General features: G+C 39.6%; 1 protein-coding gene across 4 annotated transcripts in view; it reads left to right on the top strand.

Moving 5' to 3' along the window:
* The window catches only part of FSTL5 (follistatin like 5), an 808,279-nt gene that overhangs the window by 5,764 nt on the left and 785,802 nt on the right, over positions 1-16,713 (top strand). Inside the window, exon 1 of one of the 4 annotated variants that reach the window (XM_077477143.1) lies at positions 875-1,150. The exons of the other annotated variants lie outside the window; for them this stretch is intronic. The gene's annotated coding sequence lies outside the window, so the exon portion shown is untranslated. Of the gene's footprint in view, positions 1-874; positions 1,151-16,713 lie in introns of those variants that run through there. 4 annotated transcript variants of the gene reach the window in all.

Below are 16,713 nucleotides of genomic sequence, written 5' to 3'. Positions count from 1 at the left end.
TATATTTAGGTCTCATTGAGTTTGCAAATTTTAGAAATAAGAGAACAAGATCTTAATTTTTCATTGTCTGAAGTGAGAACGTCAGTTAGAAAGATTCAACTGTACATTAGCTGAGAAATAAAAATTGGAATCTGATTGATGGCACTGCACAGTGTTGACAGTTCCTGATTCAGGTGCTTAAAAGAAAGGATAACCAAACCCAAGAACAAAAATGTAAATTATTTCAGCTAACCAATCATTAGATGTGGTGACTGCATTCGTTTTCTGAAGAAAATGCCTGTTGAGGTTGTGAAAAAATGAAAGGCGCTTGTTACCTCTTGTTAGCTGAACACGAAGCATAAAACAGACTTATCATTCTCCTATAAACTATTGTCTTACCTTCCCCCGTTTAATGAAGATTAACAAAGGCAGATATGTTAAAGTCCTGCCTGGGTGCCAGCGCGCTCTATAGATACAGTGGAAGAGTGAACATAGTTGCTCAGGGAAACAAGTGTTTTTCATAGGAACAACAGGTTGAAAATAAAGAAAATATGCGGAACACAAGAAAATTTGTGCAACCATCCATCTAAAGACTTTTAAGCTGTAATATATTACATTTGTTTTGAGGATTTCAGTACACTTTAAGCCCCTCATAAAATACATAGAAATGCTACCATTGATAATTAGCATTTGAAATGCTAGTTCTGTGACTGTTATTTTGTCCCAATAGCTTTAAAAAGAGATTTGTAGGTTTTTAAAAAAGTAAACATTTATAATTCCTTACGTAAATGCAATGCTTCATCTGTCCCCTGGCACTTCTACACAGAGAACTGAGTGATCAAAAACAGCTGATTGCTCAGTTCTCAGTCTTCAGTAAGCAGAGAGACAGTAACTGTGGAGTTGTAGAGGGGACAGGAACATCTGGCTTATGCTTTCAGCAGTGTGCTGAGAGGCTAAGCACGATGCTGGTCAAGCACCTGTGCGGATCCCAACTTTATTGGTGGGATCCATGCTGAGCCTGAACTGATTCCTAAAGCCCGCTGTCGGCTGAATTTGGCTCACAGGAGTGCAGACTTAATCACACTCCTGTGACTAACAGGAGAAGTATGATCAAATGAGCTTTGGTCATACTTATAATACATTGAGCCGGAGACCTGGAACAAGTGCATAGGTAAGAAAAGTTGGAGGAAAATCAAATGTCCTTAAATTAATACTTGTTTATTGGCCTTTAATGATTGCTTTAGTGATGGAATGATTGATGAAAGGGGTCGACATGACAGATAGGTGACTACCTTTGTCATAAGGAGGTCAGCCTTCAGTACTCGCTTTTAGGTGTTTCTGATGTCAGGTTTCCTTCAATAAAATTGCTCAAATCTAGATTCTACTTGGTGACCAACTAAAAAATTGTGTTGTATAAAAGTGTGTCAATCTTTGGAATAATTTTGGATGATTTATATTTTTTGATGATAATTCTTGTTTTTCTCTGTTTACTATATATATATATATATATATATATATATATATATATATATATATATATATATATATATATATATATATATATATTTGAATACCCTGGCAGAAATTGTGAAATTTTGGCATTAATATTGAAAATATGACTGATCATGGCAAAAAAAACTGTCTTTTATTAAAGAATAGCAATCACATGAAGCCATTTATTATCAAATAGTTTTTTTGGATCCTTTTTAAATCATAATAATAACAGAAATGGACCTGATAAAAAGTTTATATACCCTGGAATGTTTGGCCTTGGTACAGACACAGAAGGTGGCACACACAGGTTAAAATGGCAATTAAAGGTTAATTTCCCGAATTTGTGGCTTTTAAATCACAATTAGTGTCTGCGTATAAATAGACAATAGGTTTGTTAGCATTGTGCGTGCAGATGCATTAATGCCTGCCTGCTGCCATTCCTGAGCAAGCTCTGCACTGGAGGTGCCCCCATCCGGCAGCTGAATCAACTGTGGGAGACGATCCTGGCGCTTGCTGGACTTTCTTGGGCGCCCTGAATCCTTTTTCACAAATGCAGTGGAAATTTTTTTCATGGGATTAAGTTCATGCAATTCATCTGATCACTCTTTATAACATTCTGGAGTATATGCAAATTGCTATCATAAAAAGCTGAGGCAGCAGACTTTGTGAAGATTAATATTTTTGTCAAAAAATATTTGTGTTCACAAAACATTTGGCCACAGCTGTATACATATATATATATATATATATATATATATATATATATATATATATATATATATATATGCCCACCGACACTCATGGCTTCTCCCACCCACCAAGTGCCCCCATAGGTTTTTATGGGGGCACTCATGCAAGCCGGCTCAGCCTCTCTCTGCTCACAGGTTTTGATTCCCGCTGCTCTCAGCCAAGCCGGTGAGAGCCAGGAGAAGGGAGAAGAAATGCTGCAAACATGCACAGCGTTGGCTCAGGTGAGTATTTGGGGGGGGGGGGGTGTCGCTGGAGCGGCGCTACTATAAAAAAATTTTTTCCTTTATGCAGAGAATGCATTATATATATATAAAAAAATTTTTTTTATGTTTACAGCCACTTTAAAGGTTACACTATATAAACCATAGTAGCATTGCAAGAAGGATGTTTATAAGTACTGCTAGGTACTTGAGCTGTGGAAAATATTGTCTAGACTATGGATTAACAACAATATAACATTAGAGCTATCAGTTCTCACAAGAGACAGATGGTGAGGAAAGGAGTTGGAGGAATACATCAGACAAGCAGAGGTCAAGCTGCAGGGTGCTAAAGTCAAAGAGGGCCAGCATAAAAGAATCATTCGTACTTCTGGATATCACACCATTCTATTACTATTCAGTACCCTGTTTCTTATCCTGCAATTTATTGTTTTCACTGTGCTGGCAGTGTGGATTATACCTGTAGGGATTACATCAAGATCCTGAAGAGTGAAATAACATATGGACCATGCAAAGGCAATGGAAGGTGATTTATGAAAGATTGAAGTGCAGTTATAATATGCAGTACTGGAATAAAAAAAAAGGAAATGAAAAGTATTTCATTGTGTTTGAAAATGCTGTGGATTTTAATAGCTTGATTTTCATTGTTCTCATACTACTTGATTTCAGCTGATGAGTAAATATATTCTTGCTGCCATTTTTAGCAGTGTTGACTTTTCTAACACTATTTCCATAATCATTGAAGAGTTCTTCTTTTTATGCGTGATAACCAAAAGCATCAAATCAGAATCCGTCATGAACTGATCTGACATTGGCTGAGTGAGTTTTAAATGGTTGTTATGGTTTGCTATGCTTAAGAATTAGCATCACAGAAGATCTCTTTTTTGAAGTGGGTTGTTACAGACAAAAGAAAGCTATGAGAAAGTTCTTACTTGGCTTTTAGACATAAATTAAAGATGGGTTGGCTTTCAAAGGAAATGCGCCACTAGATCTTAAAACATCCCAAGAAGAGGCTAGGGGGTTCATGCAGAGAAATTAAAATAAATACCAACATCAAATTAGGGACAAAAATAAGAATAAATTGTCTCAAAATGTATAATATATTGGAGGAGATTTATTAAAACCGTTGCACTCAGAATCTGGTGCAGCTGTGTATGGCAGGCAATCAGCCTCTAACTTCAGCTTGTTCAATTAAGCTTTGACAATAAAATCTGAAAGCTGATTGGTTTCTATCTAGAGATGCATCAGATGTTGCATGCTCCAGCTTTAGTAAATTCCCCCTATTGACTCATAGACCAACTCCCATTTACCACCAGGTTTAACTATATGTGCATTCATTTTATCCTATATATTCTGCAGGTTCCTCTGGTGCTTGCATAAAGGATAAGTATAGCCAAAGCTCGTTTGGCTGGACATCTCCTATGGATTACAGGAGTGCAATTTGTTTTGCACTCCTGTAACCCATTTTCAGCAGAGAGCGGACCAAAGGCCGCTCTCTACTGACGTCACCAATGCCAGTCCAAGTGCTGCTTCATCCCGACCATGGAGTCTGGATCCAACAGGTGCCTGGACTGACACCCAGCTTAGCCTCTCAGCAAGCCGCTGAGAGCCAGAGACAGCCACTTTGCCTCCTTCATAGCCCTGTGCTCCAATGAGCGAGGAGGGAGAAGAGCAGAGAGCTATCACTGACAGTCTACAGCTCTCTGCTCATGGAACCCTGAAAATGAGTGATTGAAGGTGTAGAGGTGCCAATGGACAGATGCAGCATCAGACTGATGCTAAATCCACCTAGGCAAGTATAAAACTGCAAAAATAAAAATTATTTACTTCCCTTTTAACCATTAAGCATTTGGATATAGATGGCCTTTGCGACTTATTCTTATAGAGGAATTAAACCCTGATGGGTTTTACTTCCTCTTTTGCTCTCTGTAAAGCCTGCAAATTAAAAGCATAATGGGTTACTATGCATTGCATACTAGCCCATTATGTGACACTTACCTGCAAACGAATCCATCACTGTCCCCTGTGTAGGCTGCATCCATCTATTCCCCTCTTCCTTCCAGGGGCTACGGACTCCGTCTCTGTGATTGGCCAAAGCCGCATGACGTCACTCTCGTGCTTGCGAGTGGGAGCCACCAGTAATGGCACCCGCTGGGGGAAGAAATGACACGGAGGTCAGTTTCTTTATAGTGCATGCTCCGTTTACATCATCGGCGCACTACAAGTGAAATCTCTCCTAAACTGAGAATGTTTAGGAGACATTTCCACTATCTATAGGTAAGCCTTATTCTAGGCTTACCTATAGTTAAAATTAACTAGGGAGGGTTTACAACCACTTTAATCCTTTATCAACTACATGGCCTGCTATAGCTAGTTAAAATTGGGTATAATGCCACCCAGAGGTTTTCAAAGAATTGGTGCTCATTTACTAAAAAAGTGTATTTTTATGCTTATGTGAAGCTCCGTTTGTTTCAATTATGTGCAACAAAAAGTTTTTTGCTCTACACTCGAATGCTCAAAATGATCAGGTTCTCATATTGGCCAAATAGAAGTTGTAACTTTTTTAGAAGTCTTGGATAAAAGTGGGAATAATAATTCTGGCAAGTGTTTATCGCTGTCTAGGACAATGGTGGGGAAATTGACTTATATTTCTTTCTTTTTGATCGCAGGTTAAAGCGGAGTTCCACTCAAAAATGGAACTTCCTCTTTAAGCACTCCTTGCCCCCTTACATGCCACATTTTTTTTTGGGGGGGGGGGGTGGGGGCTTCATTAGAAGGGGGACTTCCTGTCCCAAGGCGACTCCTCCTTTCACCTTAGGCGGCCCCTCCCTCTAGGTGATCTCCTAGGACACGTGACAGGCCCCAGGAGATCGCCTGTCCACTCTGGGAGCGCAGCGCCGTGAGTGCCCGGGTGTGAAGCTGAAAGCTGTCAGGCCGGGTGCCCAGAGTGGCAATGGAGGCATAGAGGAGGGGGAGAGGAGCAACACCCCATTCGGCCGCATCACTGGACAATGGAACAGGTAAGTGTCTGTTTATTAAAAGTCAGCAACTACACTTTTGTAGCTGCTGACTTTTAATAAACATAAAAAGCCTGGAACTCCCCTTTAAGAAATGGAGGTGGGGGGGGGGCATTTTCACCAGACAGAAACAAAATACCAGTCATAATATTTGGACCAGCCCTTCCAGATTTAACTAGAAAGAGTTTGGCTGCAAGCTATAAGACAGCTCTAGAAATTCCCCTATCCCTATGGGGAAATCTCAATGGAGGCACAGAAAGCAAAACAATCTGTAAAAACAAACCCACCAGGGGTTCAATCCCTTCTTCTTACCTTTGCCTCCCTTCCTACAACTATAAAACAAAATGTTTTAGCTGGACTCAGATTTTGAGAAAATCAACCTCAATGATTTCAATTAAATACATATAAAGATCTTGCAGAACTAAAAAAAAAGCAGCTGGGACTACGCCCTGAGGATGTGATTGTTCTTGTGCACTTTGTGTATTTTGTGTGTCTTCTGACATAAGGAAACCTACATCAAGAAATCCACCCAGAACAGTAGTTACCATTGGGAGCCTCCCCCTGTCCTCATACAAACCAAGTTGACATCACTTGGGATTTAACCAATACGTGTATGTAGAAGTTTCAGAAGACAATGCAAACAAAGTATATATAAAATTATTGTTGAAATTCAGAGAAACAGCTAATACACTGTTTAAACATGCATATATTTTATTTTTCCCCATTGTTTGTCCAAAATTTCATTTTAAGGTGTTATAACTCAGAATCATATATTCAGACTTACGGCCCAGTACCAGTCCAGTAATCCTATAAAAGAAAACTACCAAGTGCCATTTTATTGACTCGCTTTACCTAACATTTCTGCTAACACAGAACAATATGTTCCATAGTAAGTTACATAATTGTCAAATACAGTATCTCTATTTTAGTGAGAGTTTTTAGTGAGAGTGAGAGTGTGGGTACATTTTCACACATCTCTCTGAATATGTATTTCTTTTACATAATATAACCTTCCTGTTTTAGGTTTAGTAGTCTGTTAAGCAGCTGGTGCTTTGTATTTATTAAAAGGGTGACTTTATTCACAGGATGTACATTTCCTACTATACTTCAATATGGTGATTTCATACTACTTCAAGGCAATGTTTGATACATACATTTTTCACACTGGTGATACCACACTGTACATGTAGATGTAGCTTATAACCTGGACATTTTATAGATAGGCAACTCCTATCCTCATATTGATTAGTGGTTCCAAATTAATAATAACTACTGCAGTAGGGAACAGACACAAAAGATACGATCAGCATCTTTCCAATTAACTGTTCTGTTTTATTATGACGCAATTGAAGGTTTTTATACACATGATTATGTAGGTATCACATTAATATTACAATTGTACATATATGGTAACAAGGGGCATTACATAGGCAGGCTAATTCTAATCAGGACTCAAAAGAATGCAAACGTGTTCTGAAAACATTATTAGTGCCATGTGCAGGGCAGTATGCAATACATATAAAATAGAATACAATTATATACATAACTTACACATTTCCATTATACTTACATGACCTTTTTTTATCCCCAGAAGTAATAAGTCCTATGTTAAAAAAGTAGTAGTTGATTAGAATGCTGTAGAAGATGATTTTGATTGCTGTATAGTGTATGCCAAGCAGGGAGCAGAAGGGATTCCATTTCAGTTTTGAGGCCCACTAGACAACTTTTATTTTGCCGCCACCTAGAATCAGAGTTCTGTGGTCAAATAGTTCCCTACACCACATTAAAGTGGTTCTAAAGTCACAGCATTTTTACATTATTCATAGTATGCATTAACCCCCCTGGTGGTATTCCCGAGTCTGGCTTGAGGTGGAATTTCAGTACCATAAGCGGTAACCCTGGGATCGCATTGCAGAATACAGGGAGAGTTACTTACCTTGTCCCCTGGATCCTGCGTTGTCCTCCCCGCTGTGTGTGTGCGAGCCGTCCTCCACTCAATTCACACAGTGCTCGGGTGCCACCGAGCTCCGTTCCCTGCGACGCTGCGACGCACGGGAGCGGAGAACGGCGCCAAATTCAAAAAAGTAAAAGCACACAATGCACATACAGTACTGTAATCTTACAGATTACATTACTGTATAAAAAAAGTATACACCCCCTTTGCCCCTAGTGGTCTGTCCAGTGCCCTGCATGCACTTTTATATTATAAATACTGTTTTTTCTGCCTGGAATTTGGAGATTGTCCATAGCAACCAAAAAGTGTCCCTTTATGTCAAAAGTGGTTTTAGACCAGCTAGAAAACAGCGATAATAAATTATAATCACTTGCAGAATAGCGATAGCAATTTCTGGGGAAATTTGTCATCAAACACTAAATCTAATGACATCAACAATTCTGCAACTGAGCAAATTTCAGTGTTTTTTATTTGATTACATTATTTGAATAATTTTTATTATTATGATATTATTATTTGCTATAATTATTTATAGTTATTTATTATATTATAATTTATGATTTTGTGTTTCAAACTTTATCATACCCGGGATGAGTTATTCATAAGAATTGCAGGCCTACAATATAAAACGCCAAATTTCCATGCAAAATAATGGTACCACTTTCAGCACCTAAAATCAGAAATAATCATACCGCCAGGGAGTTTAAAGTGGGAGTAAACTCCCATCTCTGACTTTTACCAATAGTAGTGGTAGTGTAAATATCTCCTAAACGTGCACCGTTTAGGAAATATTTACTGTATCTGCAGCAAGTGACATCACTGGTGCATGCGCTCTGAAGGAACGGCCACCTGGGCCGTTCCTTCAGAGTTCTGTGCAGTAACTGTGCGAACCCAGAAGGAAGACCAGTGAAAATCGGAGCATCTGCAGCTCTGACATCTTGGAGGGCTTTGTCTTAAAGTGAGTTTAACATAATGTGCTAATATGCAATGCATACTAGCACATTATGACTTTACCTTGCAGGGTACAAAAAAAAGAATAAGGAAAGGGATGGTTAGCACTCAGGACCACATCCAAAATGATATTTCCTTATTAAATACATGTACAAAGCTATAAAACAGCCTATGCATTTCGAACGTTAGTCCTCAGCCATGATTAAGGACTAACGTCCAAAACGCGTAGGATGTTTTACAGCTCTGTACATTTATTTAATAAAGAAATACCATTTTGGATGTCATCCTGAGTGCCTATCATCCCTTCCCTTATTATGGTATGCTGGTGGTGTCAGCAGTCTCAAGATCTGAGCACCGGGCGGGGCTTTTATGTAGCAGTAGAAAGGTTGCAGCACCTACAGACCTGTTTTCCTTACAAAAAAAGAAGTCCAGCTGTTTACTACCACTTTAAGGTAAAAAATTCCCATTACCCCTGTCCCCACCACCGCATTGTTAAACACTTACCTGGCTTGTCTCATCACTCTGGCTGCAGCAGTTTTCCTCCACTTCCTGGATTCATGGGAGGCTCAGACAGCAACGGGAACCATAGGCTCTTGCTGCTGTCAGTCAAACGCCTGTGATCATGGAGCAGGGGCAGGGCTTAGGTGCACTGTGTGTGTCAATCTATGCACACAGCCTAAATTGGCAGCATGCCCAAAATGGGTATCTCCATAGCAAGCGGATTGCTAAGGGGGCACTCGGAAGAAGAAGAATCAGACAGTGCCAGTGGGGGATCACCACTACCCTTGCACAGAGCAGGTTAATATAGCTTATTGTTTAAAGTTTTCTTTCTTCTTTTTTTAAAGCAATTTGACTTTTAACTTTACATTGAAAGAGTAACTCCACTAGGCAGATTCCTACCTTTTGTTATTCTGAATGAATAGCAGCTTGTTTGTCTGTATGCATTTGCAAAGTGAATCTGTATAGGAGTGGTTTTATAATTATCAATCAGCTGCTGCACCTGCAGGGCTCTAATGAGGGTAGTGGCATGGTCTGCAACCCTTTAGATTAAGATTTCCCTTTGAGACTATCTCACCAAAAATGAAGTTTTTGTTGTAGGGGGTGCTCAAAATATGATTGGAATCTTACTTCAGACTTCACACAAACAGGAAATGACATTTCCGGGGGGCATTCTGTACACCATCTGTGTACAGAACACCTCCAGGTAGCCATATTGCATTTTTCAGAGAATTACAGCTCTGCAGATGAAAAAGGAAAGAAAATCTTTAATAACATTCAATTACAATATGACTTGTGTCGTAATTGTATATGCTATATTATTTTATGTTTTGCTAATTTCTTTCCCAAAAAAGTGGAGTTATCCTTTAAGTAAGTCAAATTTATTTACCATAATATTCAAAAGATGAACTCCAGGCAATTAGCTAATCATATATTAACTATGCACATATGTGAACTTGCCAAAGATATTAAACTCTGTTAAGTCTTATGACCCAGGCACAGTGCAACACTACCCTGCCATCTCCCTGCAAATTGTGTGCAATTGTACTATACGGCCTGGTCTAAGACCAATGAAGGATGAACAGCAGCACATTGATAAGGTCATTACTCTGCTTTCGCTTAGTTTCCTGTGTTAGGTGAACAGAACTGTTTAAAGGTTGGATGATTTGGAGATTTATGGTGGTGATCTCACAATCTCCACCTTCACCAATCTACATTAATCGAGAAAATACAAAGTGCTCTCTGAATGGCCCTTGTGTCAAATGGCTGACTTCCTGTGTTCAGTAAACAGCAAGGGTGCCCTTTTTCAGAATAAAAAGTTGTACACTTTGTGAATGTGTTCTGTCTTTTGACTTATACACGAATGAATTCCTCTGGTTATAATATACAGTATGTTCGATGTGAATACATCAGATTGGAGGACACTACTGCTGCATTGTACCCAACTGCTTATTAGACCTTCTATGACAAAAGGCCTATTTATGCTGAGTTTAAATGAGATCTATGGCCACAGCCTACACTTTCATTTTATAACATCATCATTGTAATAGCAATAAAACAATAGTTATTATTGACTGAGTACAAATCTCCACATCCACGCAATACCAAAGTGTTAAGTGCAGAGAATATTTTACGTCTATCAAATGTGTAGAAAAATATTAGAAAATAAATGATGAATAAATAATAAAAAATATAAAAAAGTGTATATTGAGAGCTGCTCATTATAAGACTAATGGCCCGTACACACGATCGGATTTTCTGACAACAAATGTTGGATGTGAGCTTGTTGGCTTGTGTATGCTCCATCGAACATTTGTTGTTGGACTTTCCACCAACAAATGTTGGCTAGCAGGTTCTCAAATTTTCCGCCAACAAAATTTTGTTTTTGGAATTTCCAATCGTGTGTACACAAGGCCGGTGCACAAAAGTTCACGCATGCTTGGAATCAAGAAAAATCTGTAAGGTGAACTTACACCCCCCAGTCCAGCTGACCTGGAGCGTGACGATCTCCCTGTCTGAGCCCTGCTATAGCCGCGTCACAGGTCTGGAGCTTAGAAATCCCCTCGGCATTCACGCATCTTCTTCCCCGCTGACAGGTCAGGCTACGTGGGTTTTGGTTGGTCGGCGCCACCCATGTTGCGGCACTGACCAATTCCAATGCTCCAAAATGTCCCTCCTGATGGGGTACATTTTAGAGATTCAGCTTCCGGGACTTCTAAACCCCAGACCCCTGAAGTGGCTATAACAGGGCTCAGAACGGGATATCGGCGCGATACAGGTCAGTGAGACTTGGGGTCTGAGGAGGAGGGGGTCCTGTGTGAGTTCACCTTACAGATTTTTCTGTAAAGGTGAACTTACCCTTTAAGTCTGTAGATGGAACAATCAGGCTATATTATTAACCACACCCTCGCAACCCTATAACAACATAACATACATTTAAATAATACTGATTTATGTTGATTTACTACAGATCAGGGAGGAAGGAGAGTGCAGCAGAAGCACACACCTCCCAACTTTTTGAGATGGGAACGAGGGACACCTATTAGCAAAAGTATGCAGTCATAGAACACACCCTCTGCCACGCCCCCCTTATAGGAGAATTATAAAAAAAAAGATTGCTTCAACCCACAAATGCTTTTTTTACCACTATAATTGCCTTATACTGGCTTTTGACATTTGCAAATGCAGCAATTTAGAAACGGGACGAAAGATTTAGCACTGGCAAACACTTTTTGAAAGTTAAAGGTGCAACTATATAAATTAGACCAAAATGAGGGACAAATGAGGAGGAAAGAGGGACAATGTTCCAAATCAGGGACAGCTGATGGGGACCCTCGAAATCAGGGACAGTTGATCGAGGACCCTCAAAATCAGGGACAGCTGAGAGCTGTGAAGGCATGATCGGGAACATTATGGTGTCTGTGGTACAGTGTGCTTCTTAGAGCCAATTCACACTAGTCCACAGGCATAAAACAGTGTGTAAAGTGCACAAAGGGACACTTCATTCATGTCACTGCACAGCAGCATGGTGCACTGCGCTTACTGTGCGGTCACATGCAGGGCCCTCCAGAGCGATGCAAAATGCGAACATACCGCTCAACCCCTTGCCGCCGAGCATACGCAGATGTGCGTACTCGGCTTCCAGGGGTTATACCGGGATGATGCCCGCACCTGCAGGCATCATTCCAGTACCGTTTTTTCAGAGCGGGCGATTGGCTTTCCAGCCATAACAACTGATGTGGCTAAAAGCCGCTCGGCTTTTATGCCGGAGGAGCGGGATGGGACTTCCCCCCCCTCCCGCCGCCTCTCGCCGCTCTTACCGGGGCTCCTGTTCAATCGGGAGCACCGATCACACATCCGCCGCTTCTGGCAGCTAGGGAGGGACTGGAATGAAGCCGTAAGCGGCTTCGTTCCAGTCTCCTAATTGTAAAAACGGAAGCGACGTCATGATGTCACTTCCCGTTTACTCGGCTGCCAATGGCGCCGGACTTAAAAATACATACAGTATTCAGAGTCGGCTAAAATGGCAATCTGAATACTTTGAAGTGTAAAGGAGGGATCGGGGGTCTTTTAGACCCCCGATCCCTCCATAAAGAGTACCTGTCACCACCTATTACTGTCACAAGGGATGTTTACATTCCTTGTGACAGCAATAAAAGTGATCAAATATTTTTTTTTTAAAACAATTTATTAATTTTAAAATAAATAAGAATTTTTTTTTTTAAAGCCCCCCCCCGTCGCTGCGAGCTCACGCAGCAAAGAAAACGCATACGGAAGTCACGCCCGCATATGTAAACGGTGTTCAAATCACACATGTGAGGTATCGCCGCAATCGTAAGAGCAAGAGCAATAATTCTAGCACTGATCTCCTCTGCAACTTGGTAACCGGAATTTGTTTTTAAAGCGTCGCCTATTGAGATTTTTAGGTACCGTAGTTTGTTGTCATTCCACGAGTGCGTGCAATTATAAAGTGTGACATGTTTGGTACTCGGCGTAACATTATCTTTCACATTATGCAAAAAAATTGGGCTAATTTTACTGTTTCGTTTTTTTTAAATTCATGAAAGTATCCCTTTTCCCAAAAAGTTGCGTTTAAAACACCGCTGCGCAAATATCGCTTTATTCTCTAGAGTCTCTACTTAAAAAATATATATAATGTTTTGGGGGTTCTAAGTAATTTTCTAGCAAAAAATATGTATTTTAACTTATAAACACCAAATGTCAAAAATAGGCTAAGTCATGAAAGCGATAATATCACACAGCTCTGGAAGGCAGTGAAACATGCCATGTTGTCTATGTGTCATTGCAGTTACCTTGCCCTTTATCCATGAGGAAAAACACAAGTAAGTACACATAGTATGAGCGGACCCTTACTGCCTGCCTTTGTAAGTGTAAAACAAGCAGAATTTGTGATTTTATTATTGTAATGTTTTCTGGATAAGGCTGGCAATCCACCTGAAGACTTGATTTGATGTTGCTGGGAGTTGTGCTTTGATTTGAATTTCTATCAGCTTGGATTTGATGAGGTGATATTTAACTTTGACACTGCATTTATTTGTATATATGTTATTGTCATTCATAGCAACTGTCACTTTTCAGTGCGCTGACACTTGTAATCTTATCTAAACAACTAAAAAAGCAGCTTGTCTGACATTTAATTATTTCTTGCAGTCCTCTGATATTATCCTAGAAAAGAGTTAAACTACTCATGAAAATGATTAGATGACTGTCTTTACATTCATCTAATTTCAGCTTGCTGGTGTAATGGTTTGTCTATAGACTCCAGAGGATTATAGCATTATTTACTTGGCATTATTTACCTCCTCCCACATGTTCCTCTTGACCATAATGGCTGCTTGTTAGTATTGAGACAATAGAAATGCACAAAGGGTGGGAGTAATGGTAGAGAACAACACTTCCAAAAACTATTCAGAAAACAAAGACGTGAAGGGTGTGGCCCCTCACGCTACCAAGTGAATAAATAAAATAATAATAAATAAAAAGGTGAAAAGCTACTGCTGCTGAACCTAAAGTGTACACAGTGCACAAGAGTAAATAAGTAGAAGGGATCAGCGTAACTTCCTAAATCATGACTAGTGTAAATAATTAATCAATAATGTGCTAAAACAGTTGAACACGTATAACAATAAAATTGGTGATCAAAAGTCCAAAATATCAGGTGTGGTGAAGTGATTCTTCTAAGAGATATAAACAAAGTCTTCTGAACACAATCACCGTGGCTTTGCAATAGTTTAATGCTCCCAGAGCTCTTACCTCAGTAAGAAGTATAATCAGCCTCATCAATCTCCTATGGTGAAGACGGGCTAACAGCTCCAAATCTCCAATTTCCAGAAGTGTTGAAGGTTCTGTTTCTGAATGGTGTTAAACCAGGCTCACAACTCCATATGATGGTGCCAAACTTTCCCTTCAGGGCTCCCAATTTCGCGATCATCTCAAGGTTCCGAATATTATATGAGAACAAAAAAATGGTCTCCCATAGTGTAAAACGTATAAACAATACAGATTTGTTCAAAAGCCAAATGGATTCTTACATTTAAAAGCGGTTTAAAAGAGCTTGTAAAGTCCGGTCCGCACCATGTATCCAGCCACTGAAAACAGAACAAGAGTGCACATACTGCTTCAAGCAAAAAATTGACACAATTGATCCAAGGTGCTGATCCCAGCTCATCGCCATAGGCAATATCAAGGAGAAGAAAAGATTGATCGCACACTTGAATCCAAAAGATGTTGTAGAATTTTCTTTATTGTCATGAGCCAGACAAAATTGCAACAACGATCAGTTGACGTGTTGAACCGTGCTTGTTCTCAAGCATGATTCTTTTCGTGTGAAACGCGTCAACTGATCATCACCGCAATTTTTCTGGCTCAAGACAATAAAGAAAATTCTACAGCATCTTTTGGATTCAAGTGTGCGATCAATCTTTTCTTCTCCTTTATCCGGCCACTGAGGTAAGAGCTCTGGGAGCATTAAGCTATTGCAAAGCCACGGTGATCGTGTTCAGATTTTGTTTATATCTCTAATGCCACATACACACAACCGGACTTTTTGACGGACTAGGTCCGACGGTCTTCCCGACTGACTTTTGGCAGAGGTCCGCCGGACTTTCTGAACGAGACGGACTTGGCCACACATGACCGGACTAAGTCCATTCAAAAGTCCATTCATTTTGAACGTGAAGGCTTAAACGGGACTAAACAAGGAAGTTCAATAGCCAGCAGCCAATAGCTGCCCTTACGTCGTATTTGGTCTGTCGGACTAGCACACAGATGAACGGTTCTCCCGATTTTAGATCCATCGGACTTGAGTCCGTCGGATAGATTTGAAACATGTTTTATTTCCGTATGACTTTTGGGAAAAGTCGATCGAATTGTCCAACGTATTCTGGTCCGCCGGACCAAGTCTGCCGGAAAGTCCGTTCACGTGTATGTGGCATTAGAAGAATTGCTTCACCACACCTGATATTTTGGAATTTTGATCACCGATTTCATTGTTATATGTGTTCAACTGTTTTAGAGCATTATGGATTAATTATTTGTACAATTCATGATTTAGGAAGTTGCGCTGATCACCTCTACTTATATTCAGAAAACAGCACAAGATTTGTGACACCCAGGCTCCAGAAATGGGCATCTAAAGGTATCAGCAAGTACATTGTGCCTGCTTTGCAGTGCTACAGCCTGTTCAGTATCGTCCTGGTACAGTCTCATGTGTCAGGAAAGCTTCTCAGAAGTGACTCATTCTGATAACAGAGGAATGAAGAACCAGAGAGAAAAGACACTTAGCGCTTTGGAAAGAGATAAGTAAATACTACATATAGATGTGCTTTGCTCAGATTCCATGACTGAGGTTTACCACCACTGTAATGTTTATTTGTAAAACAAAGATTATATATTGAGAGTAAAAAACAGTTATGAGCAAGTGTATGTAAACATCAATTGTGTCTCACATATGAGGTATCGCAAACATCAGAGTGAGAGTAATATTTCTATGGCCATAAGTCATGATTAACTTTAAACTGATAACCTGTAGAGGATTTTTTAGCAAAACCTATGGAGAATTTTGGCAGTATTAGTTTTTTGTGATTTCATGGGCATGCACAATTTTAAGACTTGACATGTTTGGTATCTATTTACTCGATGTAAAATTTGTATAATTTTGTGTTTGTTGGCACTAAAATTAATTTTAGTTATTTTTTCCTGAAAATATGTTTTTGATAAATAACTGCACAAATATGATATTACAGGGTCTGTGATTTCAGAAAATATATACATTTTAGGGGTTTACAGCAAATTCTAGCAAAAAAAAATGTGTGCAAAGAAATAAAAAAAAAAAACCTGCATTGGTAGACAAGTGCTTAAGAACTACCCCATTACAGATTACCCCATGCACTGTGAGAACCAAAATGAAGGGCAAGCCAATGTAATTGTTATTTTATTTCTACTAGGGCCTGCAAACCTATATGCATTGGCCTCCTGATTTATAGATTAAAAATTTCACATCTTCTGTGCAGTATTTCTTGTATATTACTATGGTGTAGTTATGGTTGAGATTTTTGGGCAGGACTGAAGGGGCTTCCACTAAGCCTTTCAATAACTTTGGGTTTCGGGCATATTATTGTCACAGTATTAGTGTTATCAAGGGGGTTGCAATTGCAGGGAGTCAGTGTAATTTGCAAGATGGACATGAGGTCAAGTGAAGCACAGGCTGAGAAAACTTGTGTCCAAGGCTCACATATTACTCATTGTAGGAGAGGCAAGAGTGGAACTGCAAGCCAACCGGGTTTAACAAAATTTATGTAAATCTAACAAATGAAGCTTACTTATTGGAGTA

The sequence above is a fragment of the Lithobates pipiens genome, unplaced genomic scaffold (assembly GCF_037356315.1).
Source record: "Lithobates pipiens isolate NorthernLeopardFrog02 unplaced genomic scaffold, aLitPip1_a1.2 Scaffold_13, whole genome shotgun sequence".
Lineage (NCBI taxonomy): Eukaryota > Metazoa > Chordata > Amphibia > Anura > Ranidae > Lithobates > Lithobates pipiens.
Note: the sequence above shows the minus strand (reverse complement) of the source record. Positions and strands in the feature narration are given on the sequence as shown.